Raw genomic sequence first — 22,888 nt, 5'->3', positions numbered from 1 at the left:
TGAATTTATCGCTTTTATTTTCTTGGCTGTGAATAATTGAAATTTTGATGGTTGGATTTTGCAATCTTAACATGATGCGACGTACTCTAATAAGATAGTTTGATCCTAAGGTGTAATTCTGTTGGTTGTGGGCGGTTTTACTCCACAAGAGGTTTAGGTTCAAACAGAAACCATTGTACGAGCGTCTGTAATATGAATAAAATATATAGATATAATTTAAAAATAAACGTGTACTAACCAAGTTATCTTAGAGGTTAAAATGATAATTTTTAATATTAAAAGTTTTAGGTTGAGTATTAAAGACTATAAAAACACATGAGTTTTGATAGTTTTTAATCTTAAAAGTTTTAGGTTGAGTATTAAAGACTATAAAAACATATGAGTTTTGGTTTTCAAATGGTTGAAAACTTTTAAAATAAATATTACTTTAGATTAATCAAAAGATTTAAAAATAAATGTATAAATTTATGGTAAAATACACAAGTGGTCCACCGACTACATAGAGTTGTGTTGTTGACTATATGACTATCAAAAAATTATAAAATGATCTTTCGATTATATGATGCTTAATTAAATCTACTACTATTAAAAATTATAAAATAATTATCTAACTGTTCATATATTTCAAAATCATTTATTTTCGTTAATTAGCCATCAAGGTACTTGTATAATTTTTTAAAGTGAAATTACTAAAATAACTCTATAAATATATAGTATTCTATATATATTTTAATTTTTTATAATAGCTAGTATCTTATCTATTAATCAAATAATTTGATTCTTTAAAAAAAATATTTTGTTATTAAATATTTCCTCTTAGTTAAGAGATAAGTATGTTATTAATAGGGATGGGCTTGGGACTCGAACCCGACGGGTTTCGACCCGAAACGAACCCGATCGGGTCTGGGTTTTTTTAAAAAAAATTGGTTCGGGTCAGGTCGAGTTTTTTAAATATGATGTTTGGGTAGGGTGATGTCGGATTAGGGTTTAGGGTGAAAAATAGTTAACCTGACCCGTCTTGAAAAAATATAATTTTACCTTATATATTTAGAAATAATTACAATAATATCTCTCTATATATTATTTTTCAATTAAATCAATATTTTTATCAAATAAAAATAATATATTTTATTATTTCGGGTCAAGTCGAATTCTAATTAAGTTTCAATTTTATATCAAAAAATTCAGTTGGGTGAAGAGTATATATTTTTCGGCCGGTCGAGTGGAGGGTGGTTGAGGTCGTGTTGCCCAAACTATACCCAAACCTGATCCATGTAGTTATTAGTCGGATTCAAATAGATATTAAAATGAGGTTAGGGTTTTTCGAACACTACATCTACACGAAAAAAGACAAAATTCGCGCGAATTCCTAGATCCAAATTTGAAAACCGATGATTTCTTTGCTAACTGCTAAGCATTCTCCTCAGATTTCCAATTCGAATTCGTTCTCCCTTTCTCTGCGGCAAGCATTCTCTTCATGATTGATTCGATAGGTTTTGTAATTCAGCAAACCTTTTTCTTTTTTCTTTTTTTGCGATCAGTTATGATTACTTTTCTCTTTGGTTTCCATGATGAAGATGCGGTTCTAAGGATACGATAGAAAGTAATGAAGCTTCAAAGAAACGCATGAAATCAAATGTAAAACCTCCTTGATTTCTCTTTTTATTTTTCAATCGATTGATATCTGATTGTGTTGTAAACCATTAGGCGGAAGAGAAAGAAGAAGAGCTGATGATTAATTTATTTTTCTCTTAAATTACATGACTCGATCCCAAAGAAATAGATCATTTTTAATTGCTAACAGTGTCATTATTACATCAATCCCATAGAATCAGGATCTGAGGATTTTCTCCTCAAATTAGAAACGCCTCTGTTTAACTCTTCTTAGGGGCAAGCCTGCTCTTGATCTTAATGACTTCCTTGGTACCAACTTGGAATGCCTTGGTCAACACATTATCAGGAACTGCCGGTGTTGAAGCAAACAAGGTAGCAGCAATAGACTGAGTTCCAGGAAACTGGCTATTAAATCCGGCAATGACCGACGCCGGCTCGTGACCGTTGTTCTTCTGGAAATGAACCAGACCCTTGGGGAACACAAAAACGTCGCCCTTTTTAATAGATTGGAGTACAACTTGTTGGCTGTAGTAATGAACCCTACATCCAATTCACCCTCGAGAACAAAGATGATCTCGGTTGCACGCGGGTGAGTGTGGGGTGGGTTAAGTCCACCGGGTAGATAGTCGATGCGAGAAAGCGACACCCCAAGGGTATTCAGCCCTGGGATTTGCACAACATTGGCGGCGGTCACCACAGATCCCACCGTATTGTTGATGACTGCAGGTTTAGCTAGACCGCTAAAGAAAAAATCGGCTTCGGTTACCACTGCATCGTTCTTGCATGCAAATCCGTTCACCTTGACTCCTACAAGTAAATATGCATACATATTAGGGAATTATTTGATTAAGATCCAAGTTGTTGACTTTTTTCAGACATTTAGTTACCTGCAGTTGCCTCAGCTACGCAGATATCTTGGAGAAGATCAGGATCAGATTTAGCGACGCTGAAGAGGGCAACAAAGACGATGAAATATGCAAAGAACTTGGCAGCCATAGAGATTTAACAATGAAGAGAAGCTAAAAGGTATAATTATAGGTTTCAGAGAGAGAGAAAAAAGGGTATTGTTTTGATTTTTAGATGAGAAAGCGGGGCTGTTCTGCTTACTGTATATATATGAAGAAAATGTATGGATTGGGTGGAACTATTAGGACAGCAAAGCAATTTATTTAGCTACAGATATTTGTTTTATAAATAAAGGCAAATTCTATCATTAATTTTTAAAGAGAATTTATATTATCTCTTCTTTTTTTCTGGGATCTTTTCTTGAATTCAACTATGAACGAATAATAATGAGGGCATGAAGAGCCTTAGCCCTAAGATTTTCAAAAAATGCTTTAAGTTTAAAAAAAAACTAAAGTTTTAATTCGATTCTTTCAAAATTTTAAATATTTTAATTTGATCCATCAATTATTAAAATTCTCATTTAATCTCTTTAAATTTTTGAAAAATTTGATCAACCTTCAAAATTTAGTATCAAAATCCACTATTATTTAAATCTTCAGCAGAATACATGAATTAATAATGAAATTCGACTTGATATATTTAATGGATACTATTTAGATAATGACTAAAATTTAGAAATTATCAAATGATTTACACCCATAATTTATAAAATGGTACAGAGAACAATAGCATAACTTGGGTGGGGGGGAACTCCAGCAACCATTTTTGACCCTATTTAAGAATCTATTAGCGATCTGGACTTTTCACGTGGACAATATGTAACTAAGCAGAAACCTTTAGATATTGTAAGGCAATATTCATGAGCTGCTAGAAGAGTATTGGACTTGGGAAAGGAAAGTGCATCCTCAACGACCATATGTGTTGATAATTTAAAGAGAGAATATGGTAATCAAAAGATTAATATTTTAAACACTCAATTCTTTAATTTTTTTTTAAATACTGGAATTTGATTTTCTTTAATAAGTGCATTAGTTAATTGAAATTGACCCCTCCCAACCGGCGCATATATTGCTAATGATGCAGAGCATAAAGCTTTTTCTTTTTTCCTCTTGGTCAAATGCCCAGGGGAGCCCCTGGGACAAGGGACAGATTAATTAAGCTTTAACGACAAATAGGCGTTACATTAAAGGTTTAGTTAAGCTTTAAACAGGGTTTACTTTAGAATTATAAATAAATAAATTGAAATGAATTGGTTTACCAACTGGTGCTGACGTTGCACCGGTTGTTGAATGGTCCTATCTTGTAGTAGCTCACATTCTAAAAGATCATTAACGGTTGGTTAATGCAAAGTTTCATTATAGTTGCCGTCATTGAAATGCTTTGGATAAAGTAATTAGCTCCATCGTCTTGTCTTTAATGAGAAGTGAAGCGATACATGCTCTCTCTTCTACGGAAATCTTCGGCCACCTCGAAAACTAATAGGGGAAACCGGCGTGGATTTGCTAATGGCAGTCCCGAGAATGCCAAGAATGTGATCCTTAGAAAACTAAAACTAATGTGTAGTTTCTCATCAGGAAAAAAAACCCCTGCACTTATCAAGCGCCCATTCTTCCAGCAACTGAACCATAAAAGCCCAAGTTTATGACTACCATAAAATTATGGTTTTAGTCCCTCTTCTATGTTGCAATTTGAGTTTTATCCATCTACATCAACTTTGGCATGACTTGGTACAAATTACAGGGAATAAACCCGAATTTTAGCATGGTATAACGACTAAATTTAGCAAGTCGAATCCTAAAATCTACAATTTCTTCTCCGAATCCCATATAGCAGCTTTTTTTCCAAAAACAAAATCGTAAACTCTAAACACTAAATCCTAAGTACAACGTGCAAAGATTATACTAATAGCTAAATAAATTGTTTTGCTGTCCCTCTTCTATATACTCGGATCTGAGTATCAGATAATTTCCAAATATATATGCGTTGGAACGAGAGACTTCCTTTAAAGCAGGAGGGAAATAGTGAGACCAGGATTGTCGATTATTTCTGAAATACATAAATGATTTTACCCCTTCCTTGAAAAAATATTATACTGTTGAGGCAATATGAAATTGTGACAAAAAAAGGAAAAAAAGAAGAATCATCCAGAATACCTTTCCCTCCAATGAAACCACCATAACCGAAACATCGTCATGATATTTACGCCGATCTCCATGAGGTATGTCGAGCAGTTCGTGAAAATCCATTCCTGCAAAAATCAATAAAATCCCATCACTAAAATGTGCAAAACATCCCTTCAAATTGAATCAATATTTTCACAGATTGCATTATAAATCAATATGTTTCCGACTGGGATGAACAACCCCAAGAAATATGACAAGGTTGCATATTTTGCAGTTTGTTTCACTAGAATATAACCCTAACTACACAAGATACAATAGGTCAGCATATTCGATAATCCTACCGTTCTTTTTGGCAGCACGGAATAGAAACTTTGCAACGAGGTATTGTGCAGGGTCACCTTCAGGAACATTTTCCACGAACCACGTGACATGGGCAACCACCTCCTCATTGCTGAAATACTTGTAGAGCCCATCAGATGATAGTACCAAGAATCGGTTACTTGAGGATAGCCGATGGTGAACAACAGAGGGGGTGCAGCTAAGATAAGGAGCATTTCCCACAATTAATTTGAAACATCTCCAGTAGAGCTTCTTTACAAGCTGGCTGCACCCAATAAGTGAAATGAACAAAGAACCAAATCATTTCAACAACAAATATATCATATAGGTCGTCATAAATATGACCACCAACAAGCTGAGAGCAAGAAGAAAAAGAATGACAAAGAAATTATCAGATCGTAATTAATTTACTCATAAGCAACACAGTTTCTATTAGTTTTTTCGGTTCTATCTCAAACGAAAGATAGCGTGAGACCCAAAAAAATTAAAGTTATAGATTCTAGCTCAACCAACCTTCTTCAGGAAACCAGCACCGAAAGCTCGAGTGACCCTTCACCCTATCATTTGAAATGGCTTTGTCATCATCGGGATACTCTGCCTTTATTCTTAAGATTCCTGCCATAGACGATCATGAACAGGTAATTAACATCTCAATTCACTTATCGACTTATCAATTAAAAGCTATAAAAAATTATGAGTTTTACTTGTAGTTTCTAGGACATTACAAATAATCTAATATTTGAAGCCGTAATCCGGGATAAATAACCAATTGACTGTTTATCTTAGTTATCCACGTTGACTACAGTCGTGGATGTAGGCCACTAAAGGAAGATAAGTCCACCATATGAGTAAAAGGCCCACCTTTTTATCATCTCGACAACTTACAATGCCTAGACAGCAGTGCTCTTTAACATGGTCTCTATCAGGTTAAAATAAAACTATAAAACAAGTGACAGAAAAAAAAGGTGTTGAAGTTGTCGAAACGATTTTTTTCCTTATAGGTGAGAAAGTGAGATTTTGAAAACCACATTAATTCTTAATTATCTCTTTCTAATTTAAAAAAACAAAATGTGATTTACAAGACCTCTCGTTTCGAAAAATTTTGGATTTCCTTTACGATTGAAAAATATAGTTCGAAGAGTCGCCACCAATCCTTGATTAGGGTGTGATTGGGCACCCAAAAAATGTTGTCATTTTAAATAAAAATTAATTAAAACAACAAATTGTGGTCTGCGTTACCAAAAAAATGAAGTCGGGAGTCGGTTACGTGTGGAGAAGGATTAGCACCCCCACAACGCCCTAAATCGGTACCTAATCGATTAATTAACGTATTTGCAATGAACTTTACAAATTCTAATTTAATTTAATTTTTGATCCTGTAAAACAACAAAAAAGTGAATTTTACAATATTCAAAAATACTCAAAATAATTAAATTAAAATTACCAAGTCGTTTTAGAAAGATAAAGAATGTTCGATTATTTACAAATATCGAGACTAGATCTTAAAGATATAACAACCTTTTCTCGATATATTTAAATAAACGAACATTTCTTTTTCTCTCGTTCCCAAATTTTAGGTGACGAATCAATTTTTTGTTTCACTTTCGGGATACACTTTTAATTTAAAATCATTAAAAACAGACTTCAAATCAGTTATGACAGCCCATTTAAAATAATTTTAAATTAAAAATATATTACCCTTAATCCAATTATGAATATGTCGAGTTATGCAAGTGAGGCTATCATACAAATTGTGCAAAAAATATGTCATGCCAAAAATTAATTAAACAAAATTAAAAATATCATACAACGTGATATACAAAAAAAATATATACGTATATTTTAATTAAAAATCAATGCATATTAACCTATTATGTACACATGTGACCTAAATATAAAAATAAAAAACATAACATGTCAAACTATAAATTTAAAAAGTGTATATATATATAAATGTAATGATTAAACTTAAATGTAAGTAAAATTAAATTTATAAATCAGAAATAAATCAGTGACCTAAACATAAAATATTAAATCAGCGACCCAAATATAAAATACGCATAAATTACAGGGTCTGGTATAAAATTTATCCAATTCGATTTAAACTAAAATGAAATGGAAAATAACATAAATGGCACCTAGATATTTAAAACAGCTAAAAAAATAAAAAAAAATAAAAAAAATTAAACAAATGAGACTGTTTTAGAAAAACACATAAATCTAGAGGGCCTAAAAATAATCTATCCCTAAAATTATGGTGACTAAAAGTTAATTTACCCAAAACATATTACTATATAACCTAAGTAAACTACTAAACTAACCTAACTTCAAGCAGAACCTAGCCGCTCAAGCTTTTTACTTTCCATTTCTCCTGGTAACGCAATGCGTTGCTTTCAACAACGCTCTCCATCTCTCGGCCAGGCTTTCTACATTCCTTCCGTTGAATCTAAAACCGAGCCTCCCATTCAACGCTAAATTCCACCCCTCCACGATGGCCTGGTGCTCGAACATTAAGGTAAGTTCTATTTTCCCTTTTATTTTATTCTGGTTTTGCTAAATTAAATCCCACATTTTCCTTGACAATGGAACCAACACATAGAATGAATGGAATCAACAAGACACCATTGGTGTTCGGGCAGTCTAGGTAAATCCTAATCTCTCTCAAATTTTAGTTTTAAACCACAATCACACATACATTAAATTAAAACACAAAAAAAATGAACTGGAAAATAAAGAAATTGAAGAATGATTCCTCGAAAAAACATACCTTTATTGCGTTATTTGTTTTTCAATTGTAAGATTACAGTAGTGTTTCCTTTGGCACTCCTTTTGCACTTATAAAATTATTGATAGCTATTATACTTTTTTTCGAAATACTTTCCTTCGTTTCGTGTTCTCCCTGTCTGTGTAATCTCCCCCTTTTTTGTTTGTGTCCCCTATCTAAAAAAAACTAACCCTTTCTTTAGTAGTTAACTGAAAATTAAAACCTCCATTTACAGTTTCTAGTGGTTAATTCATGATAACTATTTTTTGGTTTTCCAGGGCTTCACGTGGGCTGCTCTGCTAGGTAATTGGTTTGGGCCTCCAATTGCTCTGCTTCGGGTCTACTCTGTCCTAGCCCCGGACAAAAACGAGCATCTACAGCTGCCCCTCTTTGCTCATTATCGTGTAACGAGAATAGAGCAAAGATCAAAAGATGATCGAGTTTGTCCAGTCTTGAGAACTTCAAAAGATTAAAGCACTCCACTGTTACTTCAGGATAAATGAAACTTGAAAAATCTTCAAATGACGGGTCCGCTCCCTCTTGTTCTGGGATTAAGGAACTCGAACAATCTTCTAAAAATGGGTTCGCTCCCTATTGCTTCAGGGAGTAGAACTCGAATAATATTCTGCTTACGGGTTCGCTCCCTCTTGCTTCAGGGGGTAGAACTTGAATAATCTTCTACTTACAGGTTTGCTCCCTCTTGTTTCAGGGAGTAGAACTCGAACAATCTTCTGCCTACGGGTTCACTCCCTCTTGCTTCAGGGAGTAGAACTCGAACAATCTTCTGGTGTAATTCTGCTTCACTATTCTTCCATGAAGGCTCAACTTCGAAGGTTAATCCTGAAAATCAAACGTTTTCACCTATTAATGTATGCTTACAGATTTGAAAAACATTATACTCGAAAAATTTAAAATTTAAAAGAATCTTTGATAATTTATTTCTCTTGCGGGAGCTTGTCTCGCAACAGCTAGATATGAGAATCTTCTTAGACTCGGCTGCCATCTGAACCTCTATCTTCCTAGGACCTTGAATTGGTTAATGACTCCTCGTGCGCATTTCCTTTTAATCAATTGATTCACTTCTTTGTACTCGAGAACCTTCGCTTTCCTCCCACATCTGATGATCTGATGGTTTGCTCCAACACTATTCCGAGAAGGCTTAAAATGGCCCGGAGGACTTATCATCTCACTCGAAAGACTTACAAATGACCCGAAGGATTTAATCATCATGCTCGAAAGACTTACTGATGACCCGAAAGATTTCATCATCCTGCTCGAAAGACTTACTGATGAATTTGCTTCACTACTCTTCCGTGAAGGCTTACCAGTTACCCGAAGGATTTAATCATCATGCTCGAAAGACTTACTGATGGGTTTGCTTCACTACTCTTCGGTGAAGGCTTAAAAATTACCCGAAGGATTTAATTACCATGCTCGAAAGACTTACTGATGAATTTGCTTCACTACTCTTCCGTGAAGGCTTACCAGTTACCCGAAGGATTTAATCATCATGCTCGAAAGACTTACTGATGGCCCGAAGGACTTATAAATTGTGAAATTTTGAAAATCGCATTCTTTGTTTTTAAAAGTTTCATCTTCTCAAAACATCGTTTTTCATTTTTAAATTCATGTGAAAATATCCTACCCGAAGGTTTTACAGATGGCCCGAAGGACTTATCATCTTGCTTTAAAGGCTTACAGATGACCCGAAGGATTTAAACATCAAGCTCGAAAGACTTACTGATAGCCCGACGGACTTATAAATTATGAAATTTTGAAAATCGCATTCTTCGTTTTCAAAAATTTCATCTTCTTAAAACATAATTTTCATTTTCAAATTCATGTAAAAACATCTTACCCGAAGGTTTTATGGATGGCCCGAAGGACTTATCATCTTGCTCTAAAGGCTTACAGATGACCCGAAGGATTTAAGCATCATGCTTGAAAGACTTACTGATGGCCCGAATGACTTATAAATTGTGAAATTTTGAAAATCACATTCTTTGTTTTAAAAAATTTCATCTTCTCAAAACATCATTTTTTTCATTTTCAAATTCATGTGAAAACATCCTACCCGAAGGTTTTATGGATGGCCCGAAGGACTTATCATCTTGCTCTAAAGGCTTACAGATGACCCGAAGGATTTAAGCATCATGCTCGAAAGACTTACTGATGGCCCGAAGGACTTATAAATTGCTTACTGGGTAAGAAACATTTCTTATTTTCCCTCAAATTTCATATTTTAATGAGAAATCCTTCTCATTTCACTTTATAAAACGACTTAATGGTCGGGCCACGTGCCCCGCTTCAAAGTAACGTTTCCTCTCTGGATTGACCCATGCGTTTCTCAGGTTCTCTCTCTAAACACGATTCCCTGTATTTGATGTTTGACTTCTACCTTTCAATCGTCGGAATTTTAACATCCTACATCTTCTCCTTTTATTGGAAGATCTGTCAAAATCATGTGTTTATGCATGAAACACGAATGCAATTAAATGTATCAATGTAATGCATTTTCTTTTATGCAAATGATGTTCTCATGAATGCATAAATGTCAATTCCATCTTCATTTGACCTCAAAGTGAAAAAATTAGTCTTCTTCTACTTGATCATTCCTCTCCGGGGTTTGCTTTAGATATCCGTATAACAACTCATAATTTCCAAATTGTATTTCTGAAGAGCCATCTGATCTTATTCTACTTTCTTATTGTCTTCGTTTTCTATCTTCATCTCGGAGAAATTACTTTCTCTCTCAACTTCTTGTTATGATCAGAAATACCACTGTGTTGCCCCATTTCCATCCTTGGCTCAATTACGCTTTCTGAGTTGTTCTTTCTGGACTCTGCCATTGATTGATGCTCGGTTGGTTTGCTTTACAAGGTAAGCTCTACTCAAATTCACGGTCTGCCCCTGACACTTCAAGTTGTGAGACTCATTCTCAATATCTTCTTGGTCTGATTCTTGTCATCCCAACATGATCTGGATTTCTGGTCATGCCCCAAAGTGGGTACTCTTGGATCTCTTTGTGCCCAACATATCCTAACTTGAATGTTCTTAATCTGGTGTAACTAAACAACACTATTGTCAAATAGCTCGAGGGCTTCTCTTCATGTTTCCACAAACACTTAAGAAGTGATCAACTCTTTTAACAAAATATCTTGCATTTTTATACAAGCTAGGATAAGTGCCTCTTCCGAATAACGAGACCATCTTCTTCTTGGCGGGTTACTGACAACGTCCCAAGGAAATGTTATAAGTTTCATTCTTTAGTCGTTCTAATCTCTCAGACCACTTGCTTTTAATACTGTGAAATGCTTCACTATTCTGGCACCATTTATTATTTTTTTTACAACAGAGGCAGAATGAGCCTTTCCAGCTTCAAGGATCTTTCACACTTGAAACTGTCATGTTTGAAAATGTTTTTCCCATTTCTCTTATTATAGGGATCAAAAAATGAAAGAATTTCATAAAACATTGCCCCTTAATTCAGGCTCACAATCAAATCAAATCATAAACATGAGTTCAAATAATATCAAAAGAATCAATAACTATTTAATTTTTCTGAGTTATAACTCTTTGACAAGTGTCAAAATTGATGGGTTGGCTTCAGGTTGGCTTCCTATTTTTTAAGGTTTCGGCCAACAAACTTACATTTCTTTCTCGGTCCTTGTGAATATCACAACATGCCCCTTCTTCTGGTTTGGTATTTTAATCGGATACGGACAAAATGACGCAACTAGAATAATCAATTACTAGACTTTCTAGAACACTTCTATTTCAGTTCTCTGAAATCTCCCATTTGTTCAGGCTTCGTAGACTCCTCTAACAAAGGCAGTACATAAATATCGGTCTAAAAATGAAATTTCTGAGTGCTCGTGTGAAATTGACTATAACAGGTGTTACTTGACTCCCTTAGTCCATCTTTACCGAAACTACTTATTTATAAAATTGATTTAATTTGCCATTGCCTGGCTAGCTGAGATCAGCTTTATTGTAATTTGCCTTTATCGGGCTAGCTGAAGGGTTCATCTCATCACAAAGTCTTTGACTTGACAATCACAGTGGAGCATACACCGAATTGCCAAGTATCCGATCAAGGTCATGGTTTGAATATAATCTATTCATAAAGCCAGGGCTTTCGAGTTTCCTATATAACCAATTGCTTTAGAGGAATAGCTCAGCTTTATTGTATATATATAATCATTTTTATCAGGATAGCTGAATTCTATCCATAAAGCCGGGGCGTTTAACCAATTGCTCTAGAGGGACAGCTCAAGCTTTATTGTATACATATAATATTATAATTTGGGTATACGGATCCAATTTCTTAAGCTTGTCAAGAAGAACCTGTCATAGTCTAGGTGTTGTTGAAAGTCAGAAAATCTCGTCGTTAGAGTTCAATTTCCAAGCAACTGACCTAAACTAGATTCATCTACTCGACTCTTCCATCTGTAAAGATCATAATCATCCTTGAACATCATCAACAAAAGTGAAATCTAGTTGGTTTTGTAACATCATACACAAAAGATGCCCCATGTTATCCGTTCCTATGCATACCTGAATACCAAGCCTCCTGTTCATCTCCTTATGATAGAAGAAGGCTATATCGACCCCTGCAAGAAAAAGGGTATAGTGTTCGATTGTATCTTCTGGGGATAAGGTCAAGGTCCTTGTTTTATCAGGTTTCTACCTTGTCATCTTGTCAAAGATTTATAACTCTAATCATTTAAAGAGTTTTTAATTCAGATGATATTCAAAGAATTTCAAATTGCAAATTCGATTCAATGCTTACCATCCTTAAAGTAACATGAATTTATTTAAATATCATTACCAAAAACTGAGAAAGGATGAAAAACAAGTTCAAACATGATATTGCAAATAGAATAAAGCTTCATGATAGAATGAAATGATCTATTCCTATCTAGGAGGCCCCATTACCCATCTAATATCGTGGTAATTAACTCAAACGGATGTTACATATTATTCTTTGATGCCCCACTCAAGCTCGTTATCCACTGTTCCACCAATTCCTCTGTCAACGTCCCATTTTCCACAAGCATCTCTATTTCCTTTAACAGCGGCCTATAATTTCCCGTATAATGTCCCAATGCCCCCAAGTGAAAATCACAGACACTATCTTGATCATAGCTGTGAGTAGAAGGGTCTGGTTGCACTTTCATTGGCCTCGGTGTGAGGTATTGACCTTCAATCAAATGGGGATACAGATCTGAGATAGGAGTTTGGAACACTTTCAAAGCATTTTTCGATATTGAGACTTTCTTTGGACGTCTCGAGTAACTCGCTACCCATTTTCTTTTACGACTTTGAGAGCTCTGGACGTAACATTCATTCACCTCATCAGTTGGTTCCTTTTGATCGGTTGGGTTTTTAGAAGTGTCTTTCAAGTTTCCTTTGTTTATTGCATCCTCAATTAACTCTCCAGCCGTCATAAGATCCTTGAAGTTATTCGTCGACTTTCCTAACATTAACTCAAAGAAAGGAGCTGGAAGAGAATCGTGAAACATATATGATATTTCTTCTTCTAACAAAGGAGGTTGAACTTGTGCTGCCACTCATCTCCATCTTAGGGCATATTCTTTAAAGCTCTCAGTAGCTTTCATTCTTATCCTTTGAAGGTCATGACGTTTTGGGGCTAAGCCTTTAACATATTGATATTGTCCCAGAAAAGCATCAGCTAGGTTGACCCATGTCTTGATCTGTTCTTTGTTCAAACAGTTATACCATACTATAGCTGGCCCAACAAGACTATCATGGAAGTAATGAATCAACATATTGTCATTATTTAGGTACCCTTCCATCTTTCTACAAAACATATTCAGATGAATTATGGGACAACTAGTGCCATCATATTTCTCAAAATTAGGCACCCTAAATTTATGTGAGATGACCAAATCAGGGACCAAACTAAGTTCTCTAGCTTCTAACTCCTTGTGAGGGGCATTAACAATCTTCATATCTTCAATGGCTTCATTCAACCACCTGAATTTGTCTTCAAATTGCTCAAAATTGACGAGGCTCATCCCTAGGTCTGAGTTAGATGCTCCAGGGCAAATTATTACTCTTGATGTACCAGTCTGATGCGATTGATTTCCTTTATCCTCTATTTTCTCTTTACTAGCAGCCTGTGGTACCAGTACCTGTATCATTTGATTCGATACGCCTTGCAAAGAACCCGATGCTTGATTCCCCGTATCTTGTTGTGACCCGACTAACTGCTCTTGCAACTGATCTTGTAATCCCTTATGAGATTGTTCCATTGTTTCTATTTGCTTATTCATGACGATGAGGAAGTAGTATGAATGGATGATCTTGTTATAACTGTCACATAACCTTCCATAAATTATTTCTGTGTTTTTATAATTAATGCATGTAAAATGCTTAAATAAATACATGTAATGCAAATGCAAATGCCAAATGAAAATACAAAAGGTGTCATTCCAGAGTGACCATCTTAAAATAACTTTCATTGAACATAAAGGTCTCGGTACATCAAACAAACTTTACATATAATGGACAGCTTTCACTCCGAACTTTTCTATCTCCTTCAAAAGCCAATTTAATTTCCACTCATGCTCGGGGGTCGAGTTGTTAATCTGCTTTAATTCTCTTGCAAAGCCAGCTAAATCAACCCATTTTTGAGCCACATTGCTTGCTTGGGTCATAGTTTCTTTCATGACATTGTCTCTTTTCTCTATCTTGAGTGCCGATTCTCGGAGCTGTAGACACTGCTGTTGAATCTTCCTTGTAAGAAAGTCATTGTGGTTATGAAGCTCTTGTATAAGATCACTGCAATCATCCACCATCTTCATCAACTTCTCGTTCTTGGCTCTAACGGCTTCAAGCTCAGCGTCATTCTCCCGCTTGTGGCGTTGATATGAAATTTCCATATTGGCAATAGACTTATTCAACATCTGATTCTCGGTCTGATATCTTCCCAAATTATCAACAACTATATTGCGTCTTTTTTCTGCAATTTGTAAATCATGAGAAAACTTCTCAACTTGACCTTCGTGCATCTTGCAATTCTTTCCCAACTGTTCAACATCATTTTTAAGTTTAGTGACCCCTATTATCCACTCCTCTGGGACATTTCCTATACCAACAAATTTAAAAGTTTGACTGATCCTTCGAAAATCATCTCGCATGGCTTCCATCTCTCTGCTCAATTTATTATTTTCACTTCTTAAATGACGAATCAGAGCTTCGTATTTTGGCAAACAATTTTCTTCATAGATGTCCTCACTAATACTCTTACCCTTGGTCAATTTTGGTTCAAACTCAACAGGATAATTTGTTTTCAAACTGGGTTGTCTTTTCAATTCAAATTCCAATACTCCATGATCTAGAAGAAGTTGGACTCGACGTTTGAAGGTGGAACAATTCTCAATAGAATGTCCTTGAATCCCAGCATGATATTCACAACGAACGTGGACGTCATACCAACTTGGATATGGAGGTTGCAAAGGTTTCACATAATGCGGTGCCACTTCTCGGGCTTCTAACAGTTCATCATACAATTCCTTATATGATATTGGGATGGAATCACAACGAGATCCACCTCTCAACTTGGGTTGAATTGGAGTTTCCAGTTTTATTTCCCCTGATGTTGGGAATAGACTATCAAACACCAACGAGTTTGGACTGCATGTCTTCTTTTCATCCTTCTGAACTTCTATAGTTGCCACTATTTCCTTGGCATTTCCAAACAACTTGTTGATACGAACAATGATTGTGCGTGATTTCTCATACTGACTAGAATCAACAGGTTCTAAAGTAGTCCCTTGCGTATCTGACACCTCGAGATTGTTTTCATTGAGTTCTTTCTTTTCTTTTGTAGAAATCTCTCTTCCTTTGGACAAAACATCTATTCTATTCATCATCTTGGACATTTGCTCTTTTATATCTCTTATCTCATTATGCTCTTCGTCAGACATATGATCTTTATGCGCGTAACTCTCCACTATTTTTGAAGCTTTCTCATGATGCCATTTCTTGTCTGTGTTATAGTCTGTTTGATCACGAAATCCCTTGTCCGTCATGAAAACCTTTTACTATGATGACCACTCACAAATCAACACCTCTTGAATATGTCATGATCATGCAATGCGGACAAAGAGAAAAAACATAGAAACAAGTTAGTACAAATGAGATAACGAAATGACAAAAAGCAACAATAGCAAAATAAATAAATTAATGCTAATAAGAATGCAAATGCAAATGTACAAGGTTTTAATTCCAAAAGTTACCACCATAGAACAACCTTCATTTAGACAACAAGAATTCAGTACACCATGTAGTCAAAATATAAATGTGATTCTTCATTTCTTTATTCCCTTGAACCGTACTCTTCATGGAATCTAATATTGCGCCCAAAGTTGTCGGCGTACTTTATCACCTTTAATGACACTATATGTCTTTAAATTGAATCTTGAGGTCTCCATTTTTACTTTCAATACGAAGTGATCTTCATGTCTTTGTGAAGGGTCTTATTGTCCTTGGTATAATTATATCTATCTTCTGAGAATATCTTGGCCTTCACTCTTTTAAAGGAAGTCTTCAATCAGCTTCAGATTTCTTCATTCATCGGATGTCCTTCTTCATGGATCATCTGAATATCTTTGAACCTCCTGATTTTGACTACATGGTTAAGAATTTCTTGTTTCAATATGACCAGCCTTCTTATTAGTCAATCACTTGCGAATTAACACCTTGTGATGACATGAAGATGCGAATGCAATAAAATCAAAATAAAATAGACATAGAAAAAAAGAAAAAAAAAGAAAAAATGGGTTAGTACACATAATATCAACAACAAGATAATAAATATCATAATCATTAAATAAAACCTACCCTTACATGTTGCCTACCCAATCATGTTTTAGTAGATCCTACTCAACATGATATCTACCCCCATGCTTTGTTTGAACATTAAAACCCTAACCGCATAATATCTAATTCACATGCTTGCTTGACAAATAAACCTAACCGCATGATTTCTAGTTCGCATGCATTTATTCGAAAAGTGAAAATAAATGACTCAAAAAGCTTTTCCTTGTGTACCCTTCTCACGGGACTCTTAAGGTTCGGGTTAGGCTCGACCTAAGTTCGGGCTCTATGTTCACTATATGTTGTGTTCGGTTCTAAAGTAATAGGTTCTCGAATTGTCCTTGTCGATGCCCCCTTGGGCTGACGAACCCTCAATCCTGGCCCATCACAGGCTTTAGGGGATCGAGTTCAATTTCGAGGGAACACACCTCCTTATGTCCATGCGGAGGTGAATACCATCATGAGGACCATAAGGCGTGAGCTCCAGGAGCGATCCACTATCCCATGCGGAGGTGAAAACCACACGAGGGCATAGTCTCTCACTCCTACTTAAATAGGACGGAGCGAGGTTTTAGCTCATGTTATGATAATGCAACTGTGCAGTGTGTGAGGAAAAATGGAAAAAATAATCAATAAAAACACTCAAAATCAATTCCCAAAACACACAATTATTCTGAAATCATTAGCAAAAAGATCAGTACAACTATTTAATTGTCAATCGAATTAAATTAAAGAAATCAAAATACAAACAAAACTTATTAAAAACAAAGCAAGGGATCAAAAATCAAATTAAAACGAATTTGTAATTTTCAATTGTAAAGACAATTAATTAATTAACTATCGGCTTGACTCTCTAAAAAAAACGTCATCAGCGGAGTCGCCAAGCTGTCGAAAACGATTTTTTTCCTTATAGGTGAGAAAGTGAGATTTTGAAAACCACATTAATTCTTAATTATCTCTTTTTAATTTAAAAAAACAAAATGTGATTTACAAGACCTCTCGTTTCGAAAAATTTTGGATTTCCTTTACGATCGAAAAATATAGTTCGAAGAGTCGCCACCAATCCTTGATTAGGGTGTGATTGGGCACCCAAAAAATGTTGTCATTTTAAATAAAAATTAATTAAAACAACAAATTGTGGTCTGCGTTACCAAAAAAATGAAGTCGGGAGTCGGTTACGTGTGGAGAAGGATTAGCACCCCCACAACGCCCTAAATCGGTACCTAATCGATTAATTAACGTCTTTGCAATGAACTTTACAAATTCTAATTTAATTTAATTTTTGATCCTGTAAAACAACAAAAAAGTGAATTTTACAATATTCAAAAATACTCAAAATAATTAAATTAAAATTACCAAGTCGTTTTAGAAAGATAAAGAATGTTCGATTATTTACAAATATCGAGATCAGATCTTAAAGATATAACAACCTTTTCTCGATATATTTAAATAAACGAACATTTCTTTTTCTCTCGTTCCCAAATTTTAGGCGACGAATCAATTTTTTGTTTCACTTTCGGGATACACTTTTAATTTAAAATCATTAAAAACAGACTTCAAATCAGTTATGACAGCCCATTTAAAATAATTTTAAATTAAAAATATATTACCCTTAATCCAATTATGAATATGTCGAGTTATGCAAGTGAGGCTATCATACAAATTGTGCAAAAAATATGTCATGCCAAAAATTAATTAAACAAAATTAAAAATATCATACAACGTGATATACAAAAAAAATATATACGTATATTTTAATTAAAAATCAATGCATATTAACCTATTATGTACACATGTGACCTAAATATAAAAATAAAAAACATAACATGTCAAACTATAAATTTAAAAAGTGTATATATACATAAATGTAATGATTAAATTTAAATGTAAGTAAAATTAAATTTATAAATCAGAAATAAATCAGTGACCTAAACATAAAATATTAAATCAGCGACCCAAATATAAAATACGCATAAATTACAGGGTCTGGTATAAAATTTATCCTATTCGATTTAAACTAAAATGAAATGGAAAATAACATAAATGGCACCTAGATATTTAAAACAGCTAAAAAAATAAAAAAAATAAAAAAAAATAAACAAATGAGACTGTTTTAGAAAAACACATAAATCTAGAGGGCCTAAAAATAATCTATCCCTAAAATTATGGTGACTAAAAGTTAATTTACCCAAAACATATTACTATATAACCTAAGTAAACTACTAAACTAACCTAACTTCAAGCAGAACCTAGCCGCTCAAGCTTTTTACTTTCCATTTCTCCTGGCAACGCAATGCGTTGCTTTCAACAACGCTCTCCATCTCTCGGCCAGGCTTTCTACATTCCTTCCGTTGAACCTAAAACCGAGCCTCCCATTCAACGCTAAATTCCACCCCTCCACGATGGCCTGGTGCTCGAACATTAAGGTAAGTTCTCTTTTCCCTTTTATTTTATTCTGGTTTTGCTAAATTAAATCCCACATTTTTCTTGACAATGGAACCAACACATAGAATGAATGGAATCAACAAGACACCATTGGTGTTCGGGCAGTCTAGGTAAATCTTAATCTCTCTCAAATTTTAGTTTTAAACCACAATCACACATACATTAAATTAAAACACAAAAAAAATGAACTGGAAAATAAAGAAATTGAAGAATGATTCCTCGAAAAAACATACCTTTATTCCGTTATTTGTTTTTCAATTGTAAGATTACAGTAGTGTTTCCTTTGGCACTCCTTTTGCACTTATAAAATTATTGATAGCTATTATACTTTTTTTTCGAAATACTTTCCTTCGTTTCGTGTTCTCCCTGTCTGTGTAATCTCCCCCTTTTTTGTCTGTGTCCCCTATCTAAAAAAAACTGACCCTTTCTTTAGTAGTTAACTGAAAATTAAAACCTCCATTTACAGTTTCTAGTGGTTAATTCATGATAACTATTTTTTAGTTTTCCAGGGCTTCACGTGGGCTGCTCTGCCAGGTAATTGGTTTGGGCCTCCAATTGCTCTGCTTCGGGTCTACTCTGTCCTAGCCCCGGACAAAAACGAGCATCTACAGAAGTGATCCGATATTATAATGCAGATTTGGCTTTATCAATTGTGTACAATCTATCAACATATGCAAATGGATAAAAAAAATCTGTTATGATTTGATCATTCTATATTCAAATGTCACATTCCCTGCATGTTTGTGATGAAAAGAAGATTTTCACAATCTACAATGACATAATGATGATGAATATCATCCGAAGTCCAAAAATATAATAAATTCAATATCATCAATCACCAATCTTGAGCTTGTCAGAAAACAATAGCAAACCTCTTCAATACTTGTGCAGTGGTCAGGGGAAAGCTGAACCGCCTTGATCTTCAATCAAAGGATAGAGATGTCTCTGTTCTTATTTATCATGCTAACCAGCCCATGTTGGTTATGCATAGGAGACTCCTCAGATATTTTGTCTAGCTCCATATGCACTGGTGACTCTCTTGATCTATTTCTTTTCTTTAAATCATCTTTCAAAAGAGCTGGATTGGGATGGCGATCATTTGCTCTTTCTTGTGCCAAGATCACCCGGCTGTACCCAAGGTTCATGACAAATACATCCTGATCCTTCATTAACATCACTAGAACACATGATCCCATTAAAGCAAGCTCTGGGTTTATGTCAAGAGCCTTTTCCACCATTTCCATATAAGCCTCTTCAGTACTTTCTAATGCTCGAGTCATTACTCTCAACACAGCATCATGATCCACAACTCCATACTTGCACCTCCTAATAGGTCCTGAAGATTCAACTTTTCTCTCATCCACACAAATCTCATCTCTGTGCCAATCATGACTCCCAGGAAAAAGCTTCTTCCGTAATGACTTCTGCTTTTGATATATTTTTCTTATCTTTGATCCAAGAAAAGACTTTCTTGTACTCTGTTTTTGGCCTGAAATGGAAGCAGCAGTGGTTGTACTTTGATAATCAAAATCCAGCCCAACACCAGTATCTTCTCCTAATGTAGTAGGATCTTCGCATCGTATGTAAGAATTATCATCTTTGTAATTTGATGAAGTGATGCATTCCACATTATCTGAAAGCCGATAACAAGAAGCACAAGAACCATTTCCTTGTCTACCCATTTGTAAGAATGACAAAGAACCTTGACCGTCCCATGGTTCCATCTGAAGTAGTTCATATAACCGCATGCTTTTCCTGCCTCTGCCAGATAAGTTGGCGAGTGGAACAGACTCAGATTCAACCCCTAAACTGGACTTTCTACAATTACATGCATTCCTTTCATTGCTGCCCCACGTCATCATTTTCCTCAGTTATTTCAATATTAGAAGATCTACCCTTGTTATTTACTCCATTAAGTGGTTTTCCTACACTAGATGATGTTTCTTGATCAGAACAAGAAATTGTATGATCTTCTTTGTTGCATTCTAAACCAGTATCAGGATCTCTACTCTTTGATATTTCAAGTTTTAAAGGATCAATTCCACAACAACAATAAAACCCTATTTTCATATACAATAGAGATAAGAGGAGATAGGGTAGTAGGTTGCCCCCAACGATAGGTTGAGAGCAGCTTCCGTGGAAGACTTCCGGCAGTCAGAAAATTACAAATAAAGATAAAATACAATGCATATATAAATAAATAAATAAATATATATATATATAGTTGAAACAGTATTCAGATGCAGTGTACATATTTACGTCTGTAATGAGAAGTAATCCCTATAAATAAATCCTGCATAAAAAGCTCTGCATATTGACAGAAACGTAAGATCCAACTAAAATTAAAAAGAGGAAACAAAAGTCAACGATAACAAGCAAGGCAAATAGATTAAAACCTAAACTATGGAGCATCTGGACCACTTAAACCATCATATATCCCGATAAACAGCCATCCTTGCTCTTCAGAAAACACAACATGAACCCTATCTTCACCGGCCTTTCCATGAGCCCATTGCAAGTTGCGACTGCTCCCATACTCCCCTTCAGATGGCCCCATTCAAAACAGTTCCTAGAGGGTACTGATTGAAGCTTTGGCTCCTTGGCAAGCCATGCCATTTGGGTCACTGGGTGCAAGAAAAACCTTTGCATCCAACCAGACCTCATTGAATGCTTCGAAAAGGTTCGTTTCACTGGCCCAGTAACACTTCTCATCAAATGCAGGAAACGAGGTCTTCTACGATCGCGGGCAAGTGGAGCAGAGAAATTGGATTTATCACTAGCATCGAGGGGTCCATACATCACACCCTTCTCAAGCAAACATCACACTTTGATTACCAGTTCTAGTCGTATAAACATTTGCACTGACAGATGCACCAGAGATGGCCCTGAATGTGGTTTCTGGAAAACTCTTATTCATTCTTTGTAGTCCCGAAGGTTCCTCAATGGTATCATTCCTAAATGACCCACTTAAAGTCTCGGAATCAAGAGTACTCGAATCAACTGTAAACGTCTCAGATTTTGATGGAGTAAATGGCCTAAACCTTCATCCAAGGGCTCTAGATCTAAATCAACCTCGCTTTTTCCATTAAAGCAACCAGCAACGCGAGAAGTCCCATTACCCATTTCTCCTTTCTATCTTAGGAACCATCTAAAGACTGCACCTTTGACAAGGAGGTTTGTATGGCTTTGCAGCATAAGCAAATGCAAAACGAAAGGACTCAAACCAAAACTCAATTAACCCCTTCACCACCCTATCAGCATTCTGGTAACTTAACATCATAAAAATTAGCAACTTCCAAGCTAAAATTAACCCAAACCCAAGTCTTTCCTAGATAATCAGGATTGAAAGAACAATATCTTTACCAGCAGAGCAAAAGGGTAATAACTAGAAACAGTGAAAAAATGTGTAAAGTCTCGGAATCAAGAGTACTCGAATCAACTGTAAACGTCTCAGGTTTTGATGGAGTAAATGGCCTAAACCTTCTTCCAAGGGCTCTAGATCTAAATCAACCTCACTTTTTCCATTAAAGCAACCAGCAACGCGAGAAGTCCCATTACCCATTTCTCCTTTCTATCTTAGGAACCATCTAAAGACTGCACCTTTGACAAGGAGGTTTGTATGGCTTTGCAGCATAAGCAAATGCAAAACGAAAGAACTCAAACCAAAACTCAATTAACCCCTTCACCACCCTATCAGCATTCTGGTAACTTAACATCATAAAAATTAGCAACTTCCAAGCTAAAATTAACCCAAACCCAAGTCTTTCCTAGATAATCAGGATTGAAAGAACAATATCTTTACCAGCAGAGAAAAAGGGTAATAACTAGAAACAGTGAAAAAATGTGATGA

At 35.2% G+C, this 22,888-nt stretch overlaps 1 protein-coding gene and 3 pseudogenes across 3 annotated transcripts in view; 1 reads left to right on the top strand and 3 right to left on the bottom strand.

Annotated features, from left to right (window-relative positions):
• Positions 1–11,201, top strand: part of LOC120127394 — a 20,983-nt pseudogene extending 9,782 nt beyond the window's left edge.
• The window catches only part of LOC120127392, a 32,654-nt gene that overhangs the window by 6,096 nt on the left and 3,670 nt on the right, over positions 1–22,888 (bottom strand). For all 3 annotated transcript variants that reach the window (XM_039145308.1, XM_039145309.1, XM_039145307.1), the window contains exons 2-3: positions 13,231–13,235; positions 6,015–6,026 (exon numbers count right to left, since the gene is read on the bottom strand). The gene's annotated coding sequence lies outside the window, so the exon portion shown is untranslated. The remainder of the gene's footprint in view (positions 1–6,014; positions 6,027–13,230; positions 13,236–22,888) is intronic.
• On the bottom strand, positions 1,745–2,706 carry LOC120127393 (annotated as a pseudogene).
• On the bottom strand, positions 4,575–22,888 carry LOC120127391 (annotated as a pseudogene).

Source organism: Hibiscus syriacus, unplaced genomic scaffold (genome assembly GCF_006381635.1).
Source record: "Hibiscus syriacus cultivar Baekdansim isolate YM2019G1 unplaced genomic scaffold, ASM638163v2 tig00110467_pilon, whole genome shotgun sequence".
Taxonomy (NCBI): domain Eukaryota; kingdom Viridiplantae; phylum Streptophyta; class Magnoliopsida; order Malvales; family Malvaceae; genus Hibiscus; species Hibiscus syriacus.
The sequence above is the reverse complement of the archived record's forward strand: the minus strand, read 5'-3'. Positions and strand labels throughout refer to the sequence as shown.